This window comes from Phycodurus eques, chromosome 3 (genome assembly GCF_024500275.1).
Source record: "Phycodurus eques isolate BA_2022a chromosome 3, UOR_Pequ_1.1, whole genome shotgun sequence".
In the NCBI taxonomy this organism is placed as follows: Eukaryota; Metazoa; Chordata; class Actinopteri; order Syngnathiformes; family Syngnathidae; genus Phycodurus; species Phycodurus eques.
The window spans coordinates 18,030,837-18,055,303 of NC_084527.1; the positions used below are offsets into that span (position 1 = coordinate 18,030,837).

Consider the following 24,467-nt stretch of genomic DNA (forward strand, 5'->3'; position numbering starts at 1 on the left):
TCATGGATTATTTTTGTCTGATATTTACATTTGCTTGATGATCTTAAACATTGAAGTGGGGAAACTGCAAAAAGATATATAAGAATCTGAGAAGAGAGCAAATACTTTTTCACAGCACTATCAGTCGCGGGTCATGTGTGTGTTGGAAGGTTACGTGGTGCACTCTAACACTTGACCTCAGACCTTTCCTCCTATGGAGCTCTCTTTGGTTTCTGCTGGGCCAAACAAGCAGCATGTTTATCAACCCTGGGCTGTGTGTGTGTGTTACTTTGGCTTTTGTTTGACTTTTCTGCCTGTTAACGTAGTTTCCCCTATTCCCACACAAAGACAAAGTGGGTTTAGACAGTCTCGCTGTGCTCATGTTAAGCAAAGACTTAAGCCGTTGGCGGCGTGGCGGTCTGAGGCAGGACAGACGGGCAGACAGTCAGGAAGGAAGATGAGTAAACATACAAACAATGGTCTTTTTTTTTACACAAAACCCATGTGTTAAGTATACCAGATTACGATTTGAGCTTGTTTGACTGAATTCTGGTAGTGCCAGGTAAAATGCAGCCCTTCGAATTAGATCAAAATAAAAATCAATACTTTTAACCAAAATGTTGCATGGGAACCATCAACCTCTCTACCTTAATTCTACCATATGAGCTAAAATGCTTCACAATTTATATTGGCCCATGTGTCAAGTATTTGGCTTAATTGGCTTAATTTCTTAGAATTCCGAAAGAATCTACTTTTAAAGAAATCTCACAAGGTGAATCATCGGTGATACGGCCCACATGCTACACCAATATATCAAGAACCAAGTGTCAAGTATGCCTGATACTGATTTTTCCTCATTTGAGTAATCTGATTGACTACAAACCATAAATTTGGCCAAAAAATCAACACTGTTAACCAAAATGTCGCAGGGTGTATCATCAAACGACGATGTATGCTAAATTCCTTTACCAATTATTGCGGCCCACATGTGAAGTATTACTGATGCCAATTTGCGTTCATTTGGCTCAATGACCTTGGAACAATTGGGCTAATGAGCTAAATCTACACTTTTAACCAAGTTGTTGCATGCTGAATCATGAATCATTTCCCACATGCTTGCATGCATGTGGGGTAAAATTCCTCACAATTTATAATGACCTGTGTGTCAAGTATCCCTCCATCCCTGCTACTGGTTTGGGCTCATTTGAACAGTCAGGTTGACACCAAACCATAGAGTGAGGCAAAAATATTTACTTTTAACCAAACTTTCTGCCTACAGTACATCATACGATGGGGGATAAAATCATTCTTAGATTATTATGTTAAATGGAGTGCAGGTGGAGACAGGCGTGAGAAGTGACACATGGAATGTCGGATGAATTTTGAGAGATTGTGGAAGTTTTAGCTGAACGGATGTGGGATTGATGATTTTGGTGATAGGGAAGGGACGAATAAAGGGCTGAGTGAGTTTACGGGATTTGGTTTGCAGTGGGAGGTCACCTTGTCCTCAGGGGTAGGGGAACGATGACGGTCTGCGAGTTGTTTTTTCCTTTCAGCGGACCGGGTTAAAGCTGCCCTAACTTCCTTCCAAATGGCTTGGACCCTGCGCAGGTGAGCCCTCACCGCGGGAACCGCCACCACATGCTCTTGTTCCCTAAACAACGGCGGTTGGAAACCATAACAGGCCATGAATGGGGACGTACCAGTGGCGGAGCTGGTGAGAAAGTTGTGGGCATATTCAATCCAGGGGTGGAATGTGCTCCAGAAAGTGGGGTGGCGTGCAGCAGCGCAGCGAAGGGCCGATTCCAGGGACTGATTAGCCCGCTCCGTCTGGCCGTTGGACTGAGGATGGTAACCGGAAGACAGGCTGCTGCGCCCACTGCTTTGCAGAACTCCTTCCAAACTAGGGAGGAGAACTGAGGACCTCGGTCCGAGACATTGTCGATGGGAATCCCGTGGAGTTTGAAAACATGATTGACAAGAATGTTAGTGGTTTCAAAGGCAGAGGGTAGCTTGGGGAGGGGTATTTAATGGACATATTGGGAGAATTGATTAATGATAGTAAGCATGATAGAGTTAACTTCAGACAGAGGTAGGCCGGTAACGAAGTCCAAGGCGATGTGGGACCAAGGGCGGCTCGGGATAGGTAAGGGGCACAGCAGAACAGCTGGGGGCAGATGAGAAGTCTTCCCTCGGGTACACACGGAGCAGGTTTGTACGAATTCCCGGGTGTCCTTTACCAGGCTGGGCCACCAGAAGTGTAGTTGCAGGAATTGGATAGTGCGGGTGATAGGTGAGTTTAGAATTACGGGCCCACTTAAGGACGTCAGATCGTTCTGATTCTGGTACAAACAGCCGGTCTGGAGGTCCAGTCTTGGGATCGGGTTGGCTTTCTTGGGCATCCTTCACGATCTGTTCGATTTCCCAGGTAGCAACCCCGATGAAGCAGGAGGAGGGGAGGATGGTTTCATGCTCAGCAGGGCTGGAGGGGGGTGCGTACATGCGGGAAAGGGCGTCAGGGTTTCTGTTGCGGGAACCAGGACGGAAGGAGAGACTGGAATTGAACCGGCTGAAGAAGAGGGCCCAGCGAACTTGTCGGGGATTGAGAAGTTTGGCGGAATGGAGGTATGAAAGGTTTCTGTGATTGGTGCAAATGATAAATGGATACTGGAAGTCCAGAAGCCAGGGAGTCACGGAAATAATCTTCCATAGCTTTTTTCTTAGGACGGGAAAGGTTGAAGAGATGACTGGAAGGGAGATGGGCTCCTGGCAAAAGATCGAAAGCGCAGGTAGAGAAATAGAAAGGAAAGGTCGACTGGTGCAATGGGGGGTGACGAGGAGGCGGTCGGAGGTTCAGAAGATGGGCGAGGTGGTGAAGGCTCAATGCTCACGGAGGATGTAATTTTACGTGCTCTTAGCCCCTTCTCTTGTGCTCTTTCCCGTAGCTGGTTGTCCAAACGGATGGATAAAGAGATGAGCTCTTCGAGAGAGGAGGGCTCGTCCCGGGCGGTAAGCTCATCTTTGAGCTGCTCTGAAAGCCCGTTTAAAAAAAAAAATACCCCTTAACACCGTGTCATCCCACCCGCATTCACCCGCAAGTATCCTAAATTCTACCCTGTACGAAGCTATGGAACTAGAGCCCTGAGTAAGCGTGAGGAGGCGTCGGGTGAGGCGTCGGGTGAGCAGGTGGATGGGTTGGTGGCGTGGCCCTGAGTAAGCGTGAGGAGGCGTCGGGTGAGGCGTCGGGTGAGCAGGTGGATGGGTTGGTGGCGTGGCCCTGAGTAAGCGTGAGGAGGCGTCGGGTGAGGCGTCGGGTGAGCAGGTGGATGGGTTGGTGGCGTGGTGAAAGAGGTCAGCAAGGCGAGGAACACGGAAGGAGCACTGAGGACGAGGAAGAACATGGAAGTCAGAATATTGCAAATAAGGCGTAGCTTACGTGAATGTACTAGGCCAGTGTACCACGGTTGTGTCAATACTCTGGTGAGGATTTCCAGACTCTGGCAGGCCCTTTATGCAGGCAGAGATGATGACGGTTGATTGAAAACAGGTGTGCGGCCAAGGTGCTGATGATTACAGGGAAGGGAGATAGAAAGGGAGAGAGAGAGAGAGAGAGAGAGAGAGAGAGAGAGAGAGATCGATCGATCGATCGATTGATAGGGGCGCAAAGCGCCACCCAAGCTCCAAAACAGGAACTACAAGGATAGCTCATGACAATAGATATTTTTAAAATATATATTTTTAATCGCATTTAGATTTAATGCACAGTATTATAAGTATTTACGTAAGTAAGTATTTTATTAAAAAAAACTAAAAAAAATCGCAGACCTGTATCATATTGAGTTATTTCTAATATTTTGACCCACTTATGTCGAGGTAACCAAAACATTTATTTAAAAATGTTCAATTTGATGCAGTTTCACAACGTAACATAGTGTAGCACAATCTAATACAACATAAAGTAATTGAAGGTAATGTAAATGAACAAATTTATAGAACATAGTATAACGTTATATAACATATAATATTTGAATTTAATGTAATATAATAAAATATACATTTATGTAGTTTAAAGTAAATTCATTTTTATATTTCTCATTTTTACAGTTTGTCCTGTATTATAAACAGCTAACAGGTCATCAGCGACTGTGGTTCTCCTTGCCAACATTTGAGGGCATTACAGTCCCTTAATGGCTCCATTTGCACCCGAAGCTTGCTTGTAACTAAAATTTTGCCTCACACAAAGCAAAAAAATTAACCAAGTGACCACTCGTTACTCCAAAAATTCGAAAGTTGGGGCACTCGTATGTCAAAGATACCACTGTATCGTGTTTTCTCATAGTAATAAACACATTAATCAGAAAATTGTCAATTTTGTGGTTTGGCTGCTTTTTACTACGATGTAAACACATATTTACGTTTTGATGTACTGGTCAAGCTTACTCATACGTGGCAGTTATTGGTTGTTGTTCGCGGTTAAGGATGCAGATGGTAAATATTTGTCCCGAAATGACACAGCAAAAACGTGATGGTCATTTTATCAGCACTCGTCCCGTCCGCGGTGCAGTCGGCCGACATCTCGCAGACAATCAATAAGGCTTTAATTTATCCTTCAAAGATAATTTCATGCTCGCTAAAGCCCATTGGCTATATTAATACATCTATTAAAGTGAAGTTCATATGGCGGCAGCGGTGCGGCGAGGGAGCCCAGGGCCGCTGATGGAGGAGAGTGCCATGACCGCGGCTATCTGCGTGTGTTAAATGAGAGTTTAAACTGTTAATCATCTCGGTTAGCGGCCCCTCGCAGACAACTTCTCGGCTCTTTAATGGCTAATAAGATTCGCTAAGACGGCAAGCGGAGGGCCCCGCGAGGCAGCAGCAAACCTCGTCTGATATATTTTTTTTTTGTAGCTACCGAGGCACAGAGATGACCTCAACTTTGACTTTTTCAGGAAAGTCTTCAATTTAGTTTTTAAAAATCTCTGACTTCTGTTATCCTAAAAAACCTGCACTTGAAGTCAGTATAGCTGGAATAGTATGGAGGAAGGCAGGTTGCTTTGAAGGTTGACGTAAGGATGGTAGGTCGGTACGTTGGTAGACAGGTAGGTAGGAAGGTCGATATGTAGCTTGGTGGATAGATACATAGGTAGAGAAGTAAGTCTCCAGTAAGGTATGTAGAAAGGTATGTAGGTAGATTTGTAGGAAACCAGGTAGATAGGTAGGTAAGTAGTACAGTAGTAGCTTTGGTAGGTAGATCAGTCAATAGGTAGGAAAGGCTTTGTAATGCTGGTAGTAAGGTTGGGATGTCAGTGGCTAGATCACTAGGTTGGACGGTAGGCAGGTATGAAGGTCAGTAAGTCGGTGGGTAGATCACTTATGTTACCTACCAACGAGTAGGTAAGTAGATCAGTAGGTAAGTAAGGAGCTCGATCAGAAGGTAGGCAGATGCAGAGTTAGCTAGGTACAGTAAGCTTTTTCTATACAAGCCTACCAGTCTATGTACCCACTTACCTACCGAAATACCTACCTACTAACGTTCCGTCCCAAGACCCTGTCTGTTTTTTTACAACCTCCAAACCTGCCTACCCTCCTATACAGTATATGGGTCTAGCCACCTACCTTCCTACCGACTTTTCTGTTGTTTCTTGGGTGAAAACAGAAACCCGATGCTGTTAAAAACAAAGATTGACCTTTATATTTCAAAAGTGTAAGTAGGTAGGTAGGTAGGTAATTTATGTATGGGATGTACAGTATGTAGGTAGGTCAATATGTATGTTGTTAGAATAGATATATTTCACATGAATGTGGGATGAGTTCTGCATGGGTCTCGTGAAGGATTGTGTGATCTTTTAAGTGGAAACCTTGAAAGCTTGACTTTTAAACTATTTTGTCCAAGCACTGAATGGATGTCTGATATACCCCCAAAAAGGAGAAGTTGGTGGGGGGCACTGTGGAAGTGGTATCAATGTTCTTGATGGTGACAAAAAAAGAGAAGCGGGAGGATGTGACATGAAAAATAATTGATGATGATTGATGAGTCATCTCCTACGACACATAATGACAGCTATCGCTTCTTTGCCTCCACTCCTAGGGAGCTTCTAGGTAATATTCGACCATTTTAAAAATGCTTTTTAAGTTCACTTGTTTTATTTGTCTTGATATTTGCATTTGTTTGATGAACTTAAACATTAAAGTGGGGAAACTATGCAAAAATATAAGAATTAGAGAAGGAGGCCAATACTTTTTTTACGGCACTGTATGGCACCTTTAAAGAATCAAAGTTTTGTTTAAGTTTTGCGTATTAAAAAAACAAAAATGCATTATATTTGGTTTTCACTAACCACTAATGTTGCCTTGATGAAATGTAAAAAAATATGATCTATTTCGCTAATAGTATAATGACATGAAAATCCTCTACAATATGTCACGATATCTACAAATAATGAAAATCACATCTGTGTAAGTTTGTGATTTGGACATTGGACAGACATCATATCAATATTTATGTACGTATCGATATTTTATCAATTTAGAAAACTAGAAAACAATTCAAGGCATGGACGTGTGTGTGGGCGGCACGGTAGACGACTGGTTAGAGCGTCTGCCTCACAGTTCTGAGGAGCGGGGTTCAATCCCCGGCCCCGCCTGTGTGGAGTTTGCATGTTCTCCCCGTGCCTGCATGGGTTTTCTCCGGGCACTCCGGTTTCCTCCCACATCCCAAAAACATGCGTGGTAGGTTGATTGAAGACTCTAAATTGCCCGTAGGTGTGAATGTGAGTGCGAATGGTTGTTTGTTTGTATGTGCCCCGCGATTGGCTGGCAACCAGTTCAGGGTGTACCCCGCCTCCTGCCCGATGATAGCTGGGATAGGCTCCAGCACGCCCGCGACCCTAGTGAGGAGAAGCGGCTCAGAAAATGGATGGATGGATTGGACGTGTGTGTGTGTGTTTGCCTGTGCTTTAGTGAGTGTAGGTTTGCGTTTGTATTGCTCTGCTCGTGTGTGTGTGTGTGTGTGTGGGTGCGTATATCTATACACTATGACTCCCCTAATGTAGGCTGAAGTAAAGAATGTGTGTTTTTCCTGACCTGTGTCGAGACAGAACTGAGTCTTCCTTTACACACGGTTTCATCACACACCCGTTTGCACACAGTAACACATTGGCTGGCCCGTCTGTCCGTCTCCGTCAGAGTCATCAGCCGCCTTAATGGAAGCACTTTCCCACCAGCTTTAAAACATTGTTGACCACTTACACATGCGCACACACTCACACATGCACACACCCCCACACACAAACAATGGAAACACACAAACAACACAGCTTCTTTCAGTCCATCCCTTTCCAAAATTATAGACCACTTTAAGCTTTTATTGAGTGGCAGGGTGCAAATTGGCTTTTTGTAATGACCTCAAGAAACACAAACAGGAGTGCTGCCCAGCACTCAGTCCCCAGACAGCAGCGTCATAACAAAAATGTATTTTTCTTGAAACTTCTTGAAGAACACAAAAACATGATTGCATCTGAAACATTTCCCCCTATATCTTAGATGCTAGCGCTAACGCAACTTGAGACATGTTCTGGCTGGTCCACCACCTTCGGCAGTGTTGATGCTAAGGTACTTCAAAAGTAACTTGAGTATAGTAATTCACTCTACAGTTTATCGCAGGGGATATGTCCCAGACCAATAGGTCAAAATCTGCGATATTGAGAGAAGAATTTAACACGCTTTAAACATATTTAAGCTCATTAAAACCCACTGAAACTTATTCACACACACTTTTAAAGGTATTCCTTAGCTCCTGGTCTGACTCTCTCGCTGTCAAGAAATCAGAGACTATCGTGTAACACCACAAAAATAAGACTATTTCGCACAGTTCTCCAGATAAGAGACAAAGTGTTCTTGAGTCAAGCTGTTCATTTGTCTTGCCCAGTTGAAGTTTCCTGTAAAACATAAAGAAAATTAAACATGGTAGTGTATATGCATCCATCCATCCATTTTATGTACCGCTTATCCTCACTAGGGTCGTGGGCGTGCTGGAGCCTGTCCCAGCTGTCATCGGGCAGGAGGCGGGATACACCCTGAACTGGTTGCCAGCCAATCGCAGGGCACATACAAACAAACAACCATCCGTACTCACATTCACACCTACGGGCAATTTAGAGTCTCCAATTAATGCATGTTTTTGGAATGTGGGAGGAAACCGGAGTGCCCGGAGAAAACCCACGCAGGCACGGGGAGAACATGCAAACTCCACACAGGCGGGGCCGGGGATTGAACCCGGGTCCTCAGAACTGTGAGGCAGACGCTCTAACCAGTCGAACCCCGTGCCGCCAGTAGTGTACATTTAAACACCAAAATGTTTAACCAAATCATATAATTTTTTCCAACGAACGCCCACTAGCTCAATGCCAGTATATGATGTGAAACACCATAGACGGGCTAATGGAAATGACCATAGATATTACGGTGATTATAATCCTTCCAACATCTGCTACTTGAACACACAGAACGCAACAATCATAACAATGCGTTAAGGCCTCTTTATACTCCCGCGCTCGTGCGGCCGACAATGCCCGCATTGCATCACGTGACCGACACATTACCTCAGTCGCCATGTATTATTCCACCTTCTTGTGGACTGTGCTTCTGTTGTAGTATTTCCTTCCTATTTTGCCAATGTCTGGCTTTTCAGTCACTATTTATATAGTACTAACATATTGTGTAGTAGCCATCTATTAAACGTTTGCATGATTTTGGGTACATTTGGAAATTCACTCCAAGCGCGCTCTCTACACAACGGAATGTTCAGAAACTCAAGTGTTGTTGGAGTGTGCTGTTGGGTTATTGTTATTGTTATTATTCAGAGCGCCACACTCTGGGAGTGCCGGAGCCCACTCCGCTGCTCTGACTGAGGAGACAGAACGGCTGGAGCATCAGGCTGGACGAGATGTTTACAGGCAGAACTGACACATTAAAAATGGCGGACGGACTGACGTATCCCTGCCGGTGGCCAACACACTCGTTCATAAATTCATAGAAAATGGAGCGCGCTCTGCCTCTCTGAACACTGCACTCTCAGAGCGCAGTGAGAGCGTCAGATAGAATTTCCGAACGTGCCTCTTGCAACTAAATGTATACTATTCCATACATGTAGGTTTACATGAGCTAACTGTTAGTAGTAGCAGCAGATATTGACACTGGCCCTTGACCCAGTACAGTACACACACTCTCGCACTTGCAAACACATGCTTTCACACAGTGGCACCAACACCCAAGATTCCTCATATATATGTGTATACATGTGTGTATACATTTGCATCTTTTTCCAGAACAGAATGTGTGTGTGTGTGTGTGGGTCTGTGTGTGCGTGTGTGTGTGTGTGTGTGTGTGCGTGCGTGTGTGTGTGGCTGTGATGGAACACATGGGCGCTAACATGATTGCTTGTAATGACCTCTGCAACAAAAAGGCCTTTCAGTTCGCTCGTTTAGTTCAACCTATCCACTCTCCCCCCCTTTTTTTTGGACAGCGCTCATTAACTGCCACAGGAAATGGTTAAGAGCACAAATCCACCCGGGCTAGGTCAACAGCAGCTGAAAAGGTTTCCAAAATCAGGAAGTAATCATGGGCTTATTATCATCATAATGCCAGGTGGAATCAAGCTTGGTTGCCACGTGTGTGTGTGTGTGTGTGTGTGTGTGGGTGTGTGTGTGTATCTGTATCTGTGTGTATCTGTGGGGGGTGTTTTTCTCATTGCCCCTGCAGTTAAAAGCTATTAGTAATTAAAAAGATCAGAAGACTTAGCTGGAATTGTTGGTGTTTACACATGTTTTTACATCAATTGTTCCATGGCAGCATAACGAGGGACAAAAAAGTGGAAATCAGATCTCTGACGAGGTCACATCTATGCCATGTTACTTAAAAAAAAAAAAAAGAACAATTATCAGAGAGAATTTGTTATGTCCTAACAAAAGGTTAATAGTGATTTTCTTTTTAAAACACTCAAAAAAGCCAACATTGATTTTGCATAGTTTGTATTTACGTCGGTTCTGGTTGGGGGTGTGGTAAAAAACGATAAAAGAAATACAAGCATTTAAAAGATACAGAAAAATTTAATAATTTAATAATTTACTACCAACACTGTCAACAGAAAATATCGAGTAAAGTAAAAGTTTTATTTCGGTAATTTTAACCTTTTATTGGCTACTCATTGAAAAAAAAAAGATGATGAACACTGAGAATATTGTAGTACAAATTTTTACTTTTGAAACAATAATTGTAAATAATTTGTATATTATGTCAGCTGGTTCCACAAGTTACTAAAATAAAGTAAAAGTAAAAATTTTGCTGATATTAAATAAGATACTAAAAAGTTAATTGTAAAATTGCAGTTATTAAAGTTGCATCAATTTAATGTCGTGGAATTTAATAAAATGAACAACTAATATGACTATTAGTAGTAGTAAGCATTTAAAAAAATATATTTTCAGAGTTAATTTTAGGCAGCACGGTGGACGATTGGTTAGAGCGTCTGCCTCACAGTTCTGAGGACTGGGGTTCAAATCCTGTGTGGCGCTTGTATGTTCTCCCCGTGCCTGCATGGGTTTTCTCCGGGCACTTCGGTTTCCTCCCATATCCCAAAAACATGCGTGGTAGGTTGATTGAAGACTATAAATTTCCCGTAGGTGTGAATGTGAGTATGAATGGTTGTTTGTTTATATGTGCCCTGTGATTGGCTGGCAACCAGTTCAGGGTGTACCCCACCTCTCGCCCGAAGATAGCTGGGATTGGCTCCAGCACGCCTGCGACCCTTGTGATTAGAAGCGGTGTAGAAAATAGATGGATGGATAGAAAATTAAGCATTTCCATGATCATTTCTGCTCATTGTCTTCAGTGGCAACTGAAGTTAATAAATGTTGGTCCTTGTGTTCGTTGAAATGGCCTTAATCCACAAAGATAATGCTCAGTTTTGATTGGGTTGAATCAAGGCATTAATTTAACAATATGTTTAGTTAAAGGGTTACTGGGGTTATAGTTTGCAGTGATGGCTGCAAAAAAATAAAAAATAATAGCCCGCAAATGGCCCCCGTGCTGGACTTTGGACACCCCCTTGTGGGTGAGTTATCTGCATCTCTCAACTCTTTCTCAGCACCTGAAACAAGGCTAACAAGGCACATCGTTGTTAAAATGTCTGGATGGCACAGGCCTGTGAAAGATGATCATGATAAGACATCAGTAAAGCACACACACACAGGCTACACCCACAGTTGTGATAAGATACACACACACGCACGCACACTAGACTAATGACAAGGTGTCCCTTACGAGACTTTCCACACTGATGTAAGTTGAATTCATAAACAGCGACCTGTGCCCCACCAACTCTCTCCATTTGTAACAGTGGAAATCATCCTTCACGTCTCGCAACCAGTCGAGCAGAAACAAAACACACACTTTTGACACAAGCCAGACGCAGCAATTATGCTCTATTGCCGAGGTCCTGTGACTCATCAATGCTGATTGGTCCAAATGAGACTTTGCCTTGTGCTTTGTATTGAACAAAGGACTTGAAATCGAACTCTCCGTATTAACATCATATGCCAGCGACAGCGATCGTGTCACGACATGGCCATAATCCAAAGATTGGTAGACAACCATGTACAATAAATCACAAAGTAAATGTGATGTAAGTGGGGGAAATTAAGTCAGGAACAGTAACAACAAGTGAAGAAAATAAACAGTCAGACAGAAAACAGGAGCAGCTAGTCCTGAACTGCAAGTCGGGGACAGGACCAGCAAGTCAGAAACACAAACAAGTGAAGAACAGGAACAGCAAGTCAGGAAGAAGAACAAAAAAAACAAAAAGTCAAGAAAAGCAACAAAAAGATAAACCAAGTCAGGGAAAGGAACAGCTGGTTAGGAACCGAAACAGAAAGTTCAGAACATGGACAACATGTCGTGGAAAGGAAGAGCTGGTAAGAAACAGCAAGAAATGAACAGGAACAAAAAGTCAAGAAAAGCAACAGTCACTTAGAAAATGTGAGTCAGGGAAAGGAACAGCAAGTCAAACAGAAACAACATGTCAAGAATAGCAATCATTAGTCAGAAAATGCAATTCAAGAATAGGATACTCTAAACACAGGACAAGGACAAGAAGTCAGGAACAGGGACAACGCGTTAGAACCAGGATCAGCAAGTCTGGAACAAGAACGACACGTCAGAAAACGCAACAGCCAGCCTGAAACAGCAAAGAACAGTGAGTAAGGAACAGGAACATAAAGTCAGTGGTAAGGAGAAGCTAGTCACGAATATGAACAGAAAGTCACAGGAAAGCAGTGGCTAGTAGAAACTTGTAGGCTTCAACTTGTAGGCTTCAAGAACAGAAAGTCAAAAATAGATCATCCTTACAGTAAGTGAGAAAATGGAACCACAAATCTGGGAAAGGAATAGTGAGTCAGGATTAGGGGCCACAAATCAAGGACAGATCAGTGCTAAATTGAAACAGGAAGGAACAGGAAGGAGTTTTAATGATTCTGATATTGCATTCATAAACTGCACTGTGTGTACTGTGTGTTCATGCTTACTGTTGCTCATGTATCTGTGTGTACTTGTTTTTAATATTGTTAAGTGCATTAAAACGCCTCGGTGTGATTTTGCACTTTAAAAAAAAACTGTAAACTTTAAATTAACTTAAAGATTTTACTTCTGAGTCCATTTGAACTCTGTAAGCAGTCACTCATACGAATTAACTGTGGTGCCGTACCACGTTACGTAAATGTAAAATGTAAATGTATTCCTGTAGATTATTTTATGGTCATGATAATGCTCCCGAGAGACGACAGATTAAACAACCTTGTCGACGTGGAAACCCAATGTTAATAATTCGCCTCACGTGCTGATGGGATTAAAATGTTCGAACAATTGTAATTGTTTCTGAGAGCTGCGAGCAAATTTAATCATCTAACAAAGTGCTGTCTTGTCTCTTTCTGTTTTCTCCTTTGATCGTCGCCTGACCACGCTTCCTGTCCTTCCTGCGCCAACTTCTTCCTAATCTTCAGGTAAAAAAAAAAACATTTTGCTTGTGTGTGTGTGTGTCAGCTCTGATGGCAAATCACTATGAAGAAGATACTCCTTCTGGAAAAAGTATTAGGATGCACCTCTCAATTCATTACAGTGGTACCTTGACTTCTGAGTTTATTTCGTACCGTGACCAAGCTCGTAACTTGCTTGTAGATATCAAATTTATTTTTCTGATTGAAATGACTTCAGATGACATTAATTGCCATTAATTAATGTCATCTGAATTGCTTCTTTTTTTTCACTTTATTTGAGCAGCGGCATATTTTAAACTCACTTAAACCTAAAATTTTAGATTGCGACATAAAGCGACCAGGTGATGGCTCGTAACTCAAAAAACTCGGAAGTTCGGGCACTGGTAAGTCAAGGTACCACTGTAATTGGACACTGATAAAATCTCTATCTAAAAGTTGAATGTACTCTGACAAGGCAAGGTCAATAATGTCAGAATGTGGTGTGTAATAGTGAGACAGTGAGACAGGAAAACAAAGTAATTTCATTTCAGTTAGCAGACGCAATTATTTCCAGGCAGACATTAAATAGTTAAACCTCTGAGTTTATTTGAACTCTGTTCCTATGCAAAACCTACCATAGCATGCTATAATGTCCGTAAAGTCCAGATGAGTTTGGTGCGAACGAATCTGACCGGAAAGCCAAGTCAGGGACCGCAACAGCCAAGGAGAGTAATTCTAAAACAGGAACAGGTAGTCAGTAGGCGTTACTGTATTGCCCACAACGCCATAGAATCACTTCAAGGGAACTGGGAATAACCTTTCACGTGTGAAAATATTTTGGGGGACCTTTTTATGTTCTGTATTGATAGCACACGTTTTGATGTTGACAAAAAAGTAAACAGTAAAAAATTGGTTGACAAATGAGCAAGTTACGACTACCTGTTCCTGAAAAGATGGCACCTACCCGTGTGGTCGCCTCGGTTACGCGCTGTCTAGTATTGTTTTTGTTTTCGTGTTTTTCGTTCGTCTTTGGAGACATTACACGACTCACTTATACAAGGGGAGACTTGCTAACCATCAAGGAGGCTACTCCGGACTTTCTTTCACCAACTTTCGCAAGTCCGCTCAGTTTTTTTCCCTGAGTTACTCACCGGAGCAGCGACCGCGGTCTTTGGCACATGGAGGCGGAGGCGAGGCCACAGAGGGAAGCGAGCCGGGATCCAGGTGAAACTCCGCAAGAGAGGATCGAGACTGCCGTTTCCGTCCATCCACCTCGCGAATCTACGCTCCCGACCCAACAAAATGGACGAGCTTCATCTTCTGATAAAGACCAGTAAAGACCTCGGACGTTCCGCCGCCATGTGCTTTACGGAGACTTGGCTTTGTGACGCTGTACCCGATGCTGCCGTCATGCTTCCCGACTTCCATCTTCACAGAGCAGACTGCGACATGGAATCATTGGGGAAAACAAAAGTTTCTATAGTAACGAAAACTGGTGTATGGACGTCACGGAGCTCAGCACACACTGCAGAGAGAGTCGCTGTTTTTGAACTGTAAGCCTTTCTACTTGCCACGTGAGTTTGCATCAAATGATTATTTGCGAGCAACAGAATGGTTTCATGCCTCGAAAGAGTACCACAGATGCATTATTTGCCTTGAGGATGTTGATGGAAAAGTACAGAGAAGGTCAGAAGGAGCTACATTGTGTCTTTGTAGATCTAGAGAAAGCCTATGACAAGAGTACCCAGAGAGGAACTGTGGTACTGCATGCGGAAGTCTGAAGTGGCCGAAAGGTATGTTAGAATAATACAGGACATGCACGAGGGCAGCAGAAGAGCGGTGAGGTGTGCTGAGCCCTTTCCTGTTTGCAGTGGTGATGGATAGGCTGACAGATGAGGTTAGACTGGAATCCCCGTGGACCATGATTTTTGCAGATGAAATTGTGATCTGCAGTGAAAGCAGGGAGCAGGTGGAGGAACAGTTAGAAAGATGGAGGCATGCACTGGAAAGCAGAGGAATGAAGATTAGCCGAAGTAAGATAGAATATATGTGCATGAATGAGATGGGTGGAGGGGGAAGAGTGAGGCTTCAGGGAGAAGAGACAGCAAGGGTGGAGGACTTTGGGGTCAACAGTCCAGAGCAATGGTGAGTGTGGTCAGGAAGTGAAGAAACAGGTCCAAGCAGGTTAGAACGGGTGGAGGAAGGTGTCAGGTGTGTTATGTGACAGAAGAGTCTCTGCTAGGATGAAGGGCAAAGTTTATAAAACAGTGGTGAGGCCAGCCATGATGTACGGATTAGAGACAGTGGCACTGAAGAGACAACAGGAAGCGGAGCTGGAGGTGGCGGAAATTAAGATGTTGAGGTTCGCTCTCGGAGTGACCAGCTTGGATAAAATTAGAAATGAGCTCATCAGAGGGACAGCCAAGGTTCGATGTTTTGGAGACAAAGTTAGAGAGATGGTCATGAAGTTCTTTGAACGTCTTGTGCTGGACCACCTCAAGAGCGTCACAGGTCCCCGGCTGGACCCCCTGCAGTTTGCCTACCGAGGGAACAGGTCTGCGGATGATGCAGTCAACATGGGACTGCACTTCATCCGAGAACACCTTGACAGTGCAGGGACCTACGCGAGGATCCTGTTCGTGGACTTCAGCTCAGCGTTCAACACCATCATCCCCGAACTCCTTTCCTCCAAGCTTCTCCAGCTCAGCGTCTCGCCTGCAATCTGCCAATCGATTTACAGCTTCCTGACGGTCAGGACTCAGCAGGTGAGGTTGGGGGAGGCCACCTCATCCACATGCAGCATCAGCACTGGGGCGCCCCAAGGTTGTGTCCTGTCTCCGCTGCTCTTCTCGCTCTTGCCTTGTGTCAACCGTCGAGACCTTGAAGTTCCTGGGAATTACAGTCTGTCAGGACCTGAAGTGGGCGATCAACATCAACGGTCATCGAATCAGTCGTGTGTTCTTCCATCACAGTCTGGTTTGGTGTTGCTCCAAAAAAGGACAAACTCCGACTGCAACGGACAATCAAAACTGCTGAAAGGATTGTCGGTACCCCACTACCCACCCTTGAGGACACGCTGCAAGAGCGTGCAAAATCCTCTCGGACCCTCTACATCCCGGTCACCGGCTCTTCCAACTCCTTCCCTCAGGTCGGTGCTACCGATCAATGCAAACTACAACTAGTAGACATTCTAACAGCTTATTCCCTCTTGCAATCAACTTCTTAAACAGCTAGCCTACAATTCCATTGCAACATGCTGCCAATTTTATTTTGTCTGAGTTTGCTGTCACATTTCTGTCGGGCCAATTATATATTAGTTGTGCACTCACTGTAGTAGTCTCGCCACGCTGCACTATTTGCATATCTGTTTTTGACCAATACTGGCCACTCATGACAGAGTAGCATCTGCTCAATTTGCTCACTGATTGAGGAGTATCTGCAACATTTGCACAATCAACATTGTCCCAGGTTATTGCACTACTCGCTTGAAGTCTCGGCGCCCTTTGCACAATGGTCATTGCACCCGACTATTGCTATATTAGTCATTCAAACTGCTCTAAGTGCTAGAGGACTCGACATCTTTTTGCACAATTGTCAAAAAAATTATTATTATTGTACCGGCATTACCAGATAACTAACAACCCTTTATTGCTCAGTGACTGTTTTGTCTTTATGTCTCAAAAGTGTTCTCTGTCAATTGACTGTCCGTTGTCGTACTAGAGCGGCTCCAATTACCAGCGAACAAATTCCTTGTGTGTTTTTTGGGTATACTTGGCAAATAAAGATGATTCTGATTCTGATTACTGTAATTTCAGTGTTCATGCATTGCCTTTGATAGGAACATTGACCTCTCTAACATGCCCGCTACATAGGCACGTCGGTTAGCCGGATGCTAGCAGCGTGCTGGCGTATCTAGTCTTCATATCTATGCTAACTGCACAGGCCCCACCACCGGACTCGTTCATCCAATCAAATTAAGATACATGCGCATCCATTCACTTCCAGTACCTTTAAGGTATAGTCGTAATTTGTAAAACTCTAACACCAATTCGTACTAGAGCGGCTCCAACTACCGGAGACAAATTCCTTGTGTGTTTTTTGGACATACTTGGCAAATAAAGATGATTCTGATTCTGATGTAACACAACTCTATGGTCGCTACTTGCCACAGTATATAAGAATAGTATATAATAAAAAAAAATAAAGGAGGACAGAATGGTTTTCAATAATGTATTGTAGCAAACCTTCAGTTGTGTGTTGTGGATTGTTGCAAGAACACAAGTCTAATGGTAGAGAGTAGCACAACACTAACCGTTCATTTTTACAATAAAGAGGTTATTGATCAACCAGGTTTGTCTCCGTTTAATTATGTGAACAGATGCTACAGTATATTGACTGTTTTTACTGTTTCAGGAGGGTGTTTGGCTATTTTGCTGATGGCTGACGTAAGAATATAAGGCTGCACATCATTAGCATTAGCGTTAGCCTTGTCATATGGGCGTGTATAGATAGTACTTCTGCTTTTGTTATGGTTTAGGATAGACTTTCATATCTTGCAAGTAACTGTGCTACCGGTCTTATTTTAAAATTATTTACACGCGTTTGAGGACCCACTGTGAGTTTGCGACACGAACCCACCACCTGTTGATTTCCGCGACGCATCCGTCCAAAACACACGAGTGGCGATGAGTCAAGCTATAATTGTCATTGTCGAGTGGCAAAGTCGACGTATTGACTCGTTGGTTCAACCCGTAGTACGAAGTGTAATTATCTCAGTTCATAAGCATTACTGTTCAAAAAGTGTTAATCTGCGGAGTCTATTTGAACATCAGCAAAATAGCAGTGCCTACCGAAGCATGTTAAGATGTCTGTAAGTTCTGGAAGAGTTTAGTGTTGATCCTGACCACAAAACCAAGTCAGGAACGGGTAGTAGATGTAATCGTCTCACTTCATAGACACAATAGTTTAACTGCTGAGTCTGTTGCATCCAAAAACAGCAGCACCTATCAAAGAATATTAACGCATCGATAAAGTCTCAGTGGGTTTGGTGTAGAAGAATCTCATCGGTCCATCCAAAAAAAATAATAATTACAACAAAAACATCAGTGACACACTTGTACTCCATAATCCATTTTCACTACCAATGTGTGTCCCAATATTTTTGTCTGTATGTGTTGGTTAAAGCTGTAATGAACGCATATTAGTCCATACCATGAGAGTCATTGGCTGTATGTGTTTCTGGCTGTTTTTTAAATGTGCTTTCATGACATTGCAGTGCGTCACGGTGTGCAAGCTCACCAAGCCTCACAAAAGCCAAATTGCTGTGAACTTTTGTGGCATTATTGAATCTTGTTCAATGACATCCAACGGTGACGGAGGGATACAGTTTTGTCATTCTTGCAGAAATTGCTTTGGACGGGAACGGCAGTTCTATGCACACACACACACACACACACACACACCGTCCTCCCTGGGGTGCGTTATGTTTTTGTTCCAGCTTATCCCGCCATCTAGTCGACTCAATTGTGCTGTTCACTGAACAGTGAAATGGACTTAGCGGCTCCTCGGTACTGTCAGGTGTGTTTGTTGTCTGAAATAAATGAACAGATGGCTCACCCAACCAGCATGGGTCGTGTAGGCGATACGTGCGTGTGATTGTGAGTGGGAGTGTATTCATGATTTACCAAGAAAGCCTGCAAGGGGGCAGGCTGTATTATTGAATAGTTTCGGGTTTCCCCCCTGAGAAGTGTGATTTATTTTATCCTACTAGGATACATTACTTAACAACAATCAGGTCGATGCGGTATACATATTGACACACCATACTTGTAAAGCAACTTTAGCTGTGATACAAAAGTCAGCAAAAGTTAAGCAGAGTCAGTAACAGGTGTAGCAAATCAAGGACAGTAAGTCAGGAACGGGTCATGAGGGAAAGTTTGTTCTGAGCAGCAAGTCAAGGGCAAGGCTAGCAATTTAGGAACATAAACAATAAATCAAGAAGCAACGAAACAACTAGTCAGAAACAGGGACAAAAGAATCATACAGTACATATATAGAACATGTATAGTACATATTGTGGGAAAAGAAAAGCATTAAAAAAAAAATCCAACCGTCTATGTCTGTGTATTTTTAAGTAAGTATTAAGTATCTTTAAACCAGTGCCATCAATGATGATGATAACAGGAATAGTATTTGTGTTAGTGTTCTTAGCCCTGAGATTGGGACCGTGTGGTCCGACAGGAAACAAAAGAGCAAAAGATGATGATGACAAAATTAGTTAAAAAAACAGCTTCAGGATGCAGAAAAGAGAGGTTTCCTTGTATGTTATGTGGAAGCTTAAGAAAAGAAATGTTATAATTGCGCAAAACAAAAATACGATGGGCGAGTGGATGTGTACTCGTCTCAGGCATGAGATGAGAAGTGAGCTTCAAATGATGAACACTGGATGGGAGGCAAAAGTTAGAATGGTTAGCAATCGTCACAATGTTACATAGACACAAGAAAAAGAACAGCACTAGAATAGCCAAGAACATTTTTTAAATTATTTTAAATAGCACACACAACACATTTGTGATGCATTAGAAATTAGATTTCCACGTAACTATCTGACATAGCAATGTAGATTAATGATGTTGGTGTGATTAGTTTTCCTTGTTTTTCCACATTTTATTTGTGCTGCCACTTGTTGCTAGGAAAACTTCACAGGCTGCGGTATAACTGCCATAGAGGCCAACAAGAAACATTGGCATACTGTTTACCAGCCGCGTTCACCGGCTTGTTTGAATGGCAAATGAGTAGAAATGTCAAAAACCAGCAAGAACAGGGAAAACACAAACAGGGACAATGTGTCCCAAACAGCAGGTAAGACAAAAGGAAAGTCAGGAACAGAAAATCAGGAATATGAAGTGCAAGTGGGGACAGAAACAGCAAGTCAAAAGCCGGGACCAAAATGTTAGCCACGGGAACAGTCAGTCAGGGACAGCAAGCCACGGACAATAATTCAGGAACAGGAACAGCAGGTCAAGGAAAATAAATCAGGAAAAGGAAAAGAAAGTCAGGAACAGCAAGTCAGGGAAGGACAGGAAGTCAGGAACAGAAACGGCAAGTCTGGAGTAGAAATAGCAAGTCAGGGGTGCCAACCACAAGTCTAGAACAGGAACAATAAGCCAAAGACAGGAACATCAAGTTAGGAAATCCAAGTGAAGGACAAGTCAGTAACAGGAGCAGAGGTAAGGGACAGTAAGTCAGGACCTTGAAGAATAGGAACTGCAAGTGCAGGACATGAACAGCAAGTCAAGAGCAGGGACACAAATCCAGGGACAGCAATATAGAAACAAGAAGCAAGGACAGAAACACGTCAGCAAGTCTGGAAAGGCATAAGCAAGCTAAGGACAGGAAAACCAATTCAAGGCCAAGTCAGAAACAGAGATTAAGAGCCAGTAAATCAGGAGCGGCAAGTCAGGAATGGGAGAAAGTCAGGGACAGCAAGTCAAGGAAAACAAGTCCGGGACAGAAACAGGAAGACCGAGTTAAAGACAGCGGTAGACAATCAAAAAATCAAGCCAGTATCAGGAAAAACATGTCGGGAACAAGAACATCGAGTCAGGGTCAGAAAGTCAACATTAGAGACAAGAAGTCAGGGACAAGCATTCAGACACACTCCAAAAATGGGTCTATACAGAATATGAGACAACACGGACGTTGGATGTAAAGCCTAAAAATAAAATGGAGGAAAGAAAAGTTGGTGATATGTCAGAATGTGTGCAAGAAGCCCCGACATACAGAGCCAGCCGGCCAAACAGACGTTTAATTAGCATATGTAAACGACCCCCTTCCATCTTTCACCTTTCTCTTCCATTGTTCTAATCCATCGGCCTTTCATTCTCTTTCCAACAGCTCTCTTATCTCTTCTTCTCTTCCCTCCATCACCTTCTTTCTCAAGTGTTCTCCCTGTTTATTCCCTCTGTCTCTATATTGGCAATATATATCCATCTCTTTTTATTCACCCTCTTTTCCTGGTTCTTACCTTTTGCTCCGGTCCTCCAAACCTTCTCGCTTCTTCATGCTCTTCTTTCATCTTTCTCCTTTTTTCCCTCCCCTGGGCTCCATTCGCTCCTCCACGCCGTTCCAGTCGCTTGGCTCTCCACTAAGAGGTTTTTGATGGTATAATGGCACACTCCACTATTTGGATATTTATACAGAGGAGCGATCGAAAACCATGCGAAAGGAAGCCAAATCTGTGAACTTGGCAGCCAAACATAGAAGTTTTCAAAGGCTGCCAGGTGTAATATATTATTAGTGAAAACTCTGGCCCGCTTTTCCACTGCAAGTTACCTACTTGACTCTACATGTCTATACTTGCTAGTGATACATTTCCAAAATCAGGTACCATTTCTAGTATGGAGTTTTTAAAAAGTGCGTACAGTGAACAGGAACAGGAATGTAAGTCACAGACAGCAAGTTGGGAAAAAGAAACAGTAAATCAGGGGCAACGACAGCAAAAACAGGAACATCAAGTCAGTAACGGCAAATCAGGATCAGGGAGATGAAGTCAGAAGTATGAAAAGTAAGTCACGGACAACAAGTCAGGACAGGAGCAGCAAGTGTAGAACAACAAGTCAAGGACACTCTGCAGTCTCCACTTTCATACATGCGATCTGTTTTCTTGCTGCCCTCAGTCTCCTCTCTACTATAATGATCATGGCAAACTGATGTTTACAAGAGATCTCCGTTGTTGTTTATTCCAACTGATACGTTCAATGCGACGTGGTTTTTGCCAACATAAACTGAGGCGAAGTCTGATCCTTCTCGCTATTAAGCGTATATATTTATGACGACAAATTTAAGCTTTAAAATCCAGCAGTGGATAAATAAACATAATTTGCTTAACATACCCAAACACAGACTACTTACAGAGCAATTTTCCTTAATGCAGTTTTCCATTTGGATATAAACACTTTACATTCTTAATAGGCATCAACTGACAAAGCGTTAAGTCTAATTGACTGATGATGGCATACATGCATGCATTATCGTGGTTAATTACCAACAGTGGTTTTGTTTATCACACTGCATTATGTTTTAATGTCTCTCACGCTCTCCATTTCATTTTATATGAAGTATTAGCAAGCTCCTCTCTATAAAGTGGAAGGTAAACTCAAGTAATTCTTGGGTGCACTACATGCATACGATGCTGTACTGTATATTGCATGCCGTTTATCTCTTCAACTACAGGTCAAGTAATACATTTCTTTTAAATGTCCCGAGGGGCACTCAGAAGGGCTTTTATCCTCCGTGGCCAGAGAATGAACCACAAAGAGGTATTACCTTACAAAATCATGTTATTTTTTTTAGGTACAATGGGACCTCTGTCCTATAGGAAATGATGGAAACTGGATTATGTTATTCCCAAAAATGTGTTAGAGCAAATAAATGCCTCTCGTTAGGGCCAGTAAGTAAGGAACAGGGATAGCAAGTCAGGAATAGGAGCACAGTTCAGGAAGTCGAATAGGACGTATGAAACAGGAATATGAAGACAGAAACAGCAACTAAAAACATGGAAACCAAGACAGGAACAGGAACACATGTCAGGGACAGGAAGTCAGGAACTTCAAAGGTAAGTCAGGGACGGTAGGCCATTAGCAGGAAGACAAGTCAGGGTCAGGAACTTGAACCCTAAATCAGGAACAGGACATCAGGAGCATGAACAGCAAGTCAGCGGCAGGAACAAAAGTTAGGAACTGGATTTGCAAGTCATAAAAAGGAGCAACAAGTCAACAACAATAACATACAGTAATAAAGTCAGGGAAAGTAAGTTGCGAACAGGAACAGAAGCCAGGAACTGGAATAGCAAGCCGATAATAGTCAGGAACTGGAATAGTATGTGAAAAAATGTACATCTAGTCAGGATAGTAAGTCAGGGACAAGAAGTCCGTAGCAGCAACAGGAATGCAAGTCAGGAACTGGGATGGCAATTCAAAAACAGGAACACAAGCCAGGAACAGGAACACGAGCCTTGAACTGGAATAGCAAATTAAAAACAGGAACAGTAAGTCAAGATCATGAAAGGTAAGTCTGGGACAGCAAGTGAGGGGCTGGAACAGCAAGTCAGGAACAGGACCCACCATTTAGAAACGTTAGGACTATTTCATAAAATATATAAAACCTATCTCCAGATATGACAAAATCAACGTTTCCAGAGTGATAATAATAAATCTTATTGCGCTTCCTCCTCCTGTTCTTCGTTTTTTCCGGTGCCGTCCCCCTTTTTGCTGGGTAAACACTTTCTCCTTTAAAGCTGTTTGTTTAGCTGCATCTCATCTTATACATCAAACATTGGTGGAAACCCCCCGCAGCTTCCCAGGAGACTCAAAAGCTTAACAAGGTGTGCATGCAATGGGAAGGGTCTCCATAAACATCTTCCTCTGAGGTGTGTTTGAGACATAATAATTTGATGTGTTTAAATGATTACAGATCACAAATAAAGGAAAGTATGCATGTGTACATTCCGGCTCTTTACATAGTCGGCATGCTTTGCTGTGCCAACTTGTCATTAGTGTGTCCACTCCACACTGGAAAGACATGGTTTTTCTTTGACACAGTGTATATCAGGTTTCAGTGTATATCAGGTATCAGGTTTCCCTACATGTTCATACATCACCTTTTTCTTTTCTTCGCTTCTGGTCGTCCATTGTTCTGATTTGTTCTGAGAATGGTAGGAACAGAACTCTGTGATGCTGATCTAGCACACTATCAGAAACCAGTGTCATCTGTTCCCCTTAATAAAAAGAAAGACCCTCGTAATCAGTCCCAAATCTACAATTGTCCTCTTCTTTCCCCAGAGGACACGCATGGCTTGGTTATTTAAGGTTTTACAAATTGGGGACAGCCAATCTGAAAGTGCTGCCTACCTTTTTTTCTACCTCAGAGATTCGCTCATTCTATGATAGAGAGCAATATGCAATACAACCTGACAGCAAGAGCACAGTGACATTTTTGAATAACAGTCACAGATTGGTTCCATCCATCCATCCATCCATTTTCTGAGCCGCTTCTCCTCACTCGGGTCGCGGGCGTGTTGGAGCCTATCCCAACTATCATCGGGCAGGAGGCGGGGTACACCCTGAACTGGTTGCCAGCCAATCGCAGGACACATACAAACAAACAACCGTTCACACCTACTGGCAATTTAGAGTGTCCAATTCATGCATGTTTTTGGGATGTGGGAGGAAACCGGAGCGCCCGGAGAAAACCAACGCAGGTACGGGGAGAACATGCAAACTCCACACAGGCGGGGCTGAGCAATGAACCCCGGGCCTCAGAACTGTGAGGTAGACGCTCTAAGCAGTCGGCCACTGTGCCGCCCAGATTGGGTCCTTCATACTAAAATGTGTTTTTGATGTTTGTAGATTTGGCACTTGTTTGAATTGGACTCTAATTAGAAATGTCTCAGAAACACATGCC

At 43.1% G+C, this 24,467-nt stretch overlaps 1 protein-coding gene across 4 annotated transcripts in view; it reads left to right on the forward strand.

Moving 5' to 3' along the window:
- Positions 1-24,467, forward strand: part of LOC133400079 (netrin receptor UNC5C-like) — a 332,980-nt gene that overhangs the window by 126,531 nt on the left and 181,982 nt on the right. The gene's annotated exons all lie outside the window — the stretch shown is intronic.